We start from the raw sequence: 2,508 nt of genomic DNA on the forward strand, positions 1-2,508 counted from the left end.
TCGGGCGCCTGGGCCCTCGGGGGCCGCATGCTCAGCTCATGCTGGGGATGTTGGCCTGCCGGGGGGGGTGGGCTGCTCATTGCCTCTGGCTCTCCGGTCACTTGCCCTTTGTCTGTGGGCGCTCTGTCTAGGGCCTCCATTTTTCGTCCTCTGGGGCGTGCATGCGGTGGCCGTCGGAGCGTGTGGCCTCAGGTCTCCAGAGTTCCTAATGGGCTGTGGATGGTCCGGGTCCCCCGGGTCCTTCCCTATCTGTCTCTGGACCACGGGGGCATGGTTGCGGCTTCTTGCCCTCATTGCTGAGCACATTCCATGACACATGACACGTGAACGCATATACACACATATACACATTGCTGCAAACAGTAGAATTGTGTGTGGTGGGTGGGTGTATATGTATAGAGGCATATGTATAGATATGTAAACATGTGTATGTATGTAGCAGCAAATAGTAGAATTATGTCTGGGTGTATATATGTATATGTATATGTGAATATGTATATGTATGTATATCTGTATAATTGTTTTTTTCCCCTTTTTTTTTTTTTTTTTTAATTTATTTATTTATTTATTTTTAACTTACTTATTTATCTATTTATTTTTATTTAGTTGTCTGTTTATTTACTTATTTTATTTGTTTTTTCTCTTTTTTTATTATTATTATTTTTTTTCTATTTATTTATTTACTTACTTAATTATCATTATTATGATTTATTTTTTTTTTTTTTTTTTTTTTTTTTTTTTTTTTTTTTTCTCTCTCCTCCCTTCTTCTCTTTCTTTCCTGTCCTCTTTTTTATTGCCTGTCAGGCCTGGCCAAACAAATAAAATAAAAACTTTAACAAGAATAGGCTTTAGTAACCTATAGAGCTTTTTCTTGTGAAAACAAATATGTTTGGTACATCAGTACATTCGGATTACCATTCCGATTGCAAAAATGGCCAGACATGACAGGTTTAAAAAAAAAAAAAAAAAAAAAAGAAGAATTCGTCACACTGCTGAAATAAGGAGCAATTGAATGTTTGGAATATGGCGTCCAGAAGCAGCTCTTATATTCAAGGAAACATCAGCTGGTGCCCTCCATACATCGCACAAACTCTGCTTAGAGTGTGGAAAGAGTTGTTTTTGACAGGTGCAGTCTGCAAAGACACTGGCTTATTCATACAGCAGAGAATCCATACCACTGCTCCGAATGTGGAAAGATTTTTACTCTGAGGAGTCATCAAGGCACCAGCGCATTCACAGAGATGAAAAACCCCACTGGTGCCCAGAGTGTGGGAAGTGTTTTCCTATACTGGGTATTCTCCAGCTACACCTTCGCATTCACACAGGAGCGAAGCCATATCAGTGCCCAGAGAGTGGAAGGTGTTTTACACAACATAGTAATCTCCAAACACACTTGCCACACACAGGAGAGAAACCGTATTACTGCTCAGAATGTGGGAAGTGTTTTAGAGAGAGCGGTTCCCTCAAAAAACACCAGCACATTCACACTGGAGTGAAGCTGAATTCCTGCTTGCAGTGTGGAAAGAGTTTTACTCTGCAGTGTCACCTCCAAAGACACCAGCTCGTTCGCACCAGAGAGAAACCATATTATTGCTAAGAGTGTGGGAAAAGTTTCAGAGAGAGTGGGACACTCAGAACTCACCAGTGCATTCACACTGGAGAGAAGCTGTAGCAGTGCTCAGAATGTGGGAAGAGTTTTCACCAGCGCATTCACAGGGGAGAAAAATTGCATCACTATGTGTGTGTATCACTGAGTGTGGCAGGAACTTAAGGCATTCATATCTAAAGTCAGAGAAATGCATAAAAAGGATGTGAAAACTCATGACGTATGAGGGTCACATAAAAAATCATATGCTCAGTTAGATACAGATTTTAAATACATTGTTTCTCAAAATGTGAAAAAAGTATCAGGCCTATATTGCACGTTCCATCAGGGTTGTGGAGCATCTGCAATGCACTTATGTAGTTTCAAGCTGTGTTTGAGGGGAAAAAAGCAACGTTGTTGAACTACTTAAGGGTTTCTACAAAAGACATTAGGCATCCGAATTATAATCTCTGTTCATGCTGAGTTATCAAGAGAGGACACCGAAGAGCTTTTTCACTCCAGGTTTGATACCGCATGAAAACACAACACACCACTTGATGAGCAGAATTCAGCAAAGAAATCAGCAAACAACTGTACCAAAATACAAAAAGGAAAAAAAAAAGAAAATTTTTAAAAACATTGTTATAAAACGAACTGCAGTAGGCATTTTGAAGTTTGTTTGCGGTGCTGTAAAATATTGTTAGCTGCGGCTGTTTTATTGAAGTTTGTTCATGATTGTTGTTCACAGTTTCACCTCTAAAGCTCCAGAACCCTGCTGGAAAAGGTATGGTTCTGTACCTTAATTTTATATGCTACTTATGGGACCATGGATTGTCAAGAGACCATTTGAACACTCCCAATCCATTGTCTGTTCACTCCACGACACTGAGACCTCCCTCCTGTTCTTCTGACTGCTTTCCTGA

The 2,508-nt window shown here is 40.4% G+C and overlaps 1 pseudogene; it reads left to right on the forward strand.

Annotated features, from left to right (window-relative positions):
- The first annotated feature begins 1,012 nt into the window (after positions 1–1,012).
- Positions 1,013–1,771, forward strand: LOC119263247 (annotated as a pseudogene).
- The last annotated feature ends 737 nt before the right edge of the window (positions 1,772–2,508 follow it).

The sequence above is a fragment of the Pygocentrus nattereri genome, chromosome 1 (assembly GCF_015220715.1).
Source record: "Pygocentrus nattereri isolate fPygNat1 chromosome 1, fPygNat1.pri, whole genome shotgun sequence".
Taxonomy (NCBI): Eukaryota; Metazoa; Chordata; class Actinopteri; order Characiformes; family Serrasalmidae; genus Pygocentrus; species Pygocentrus nattereri.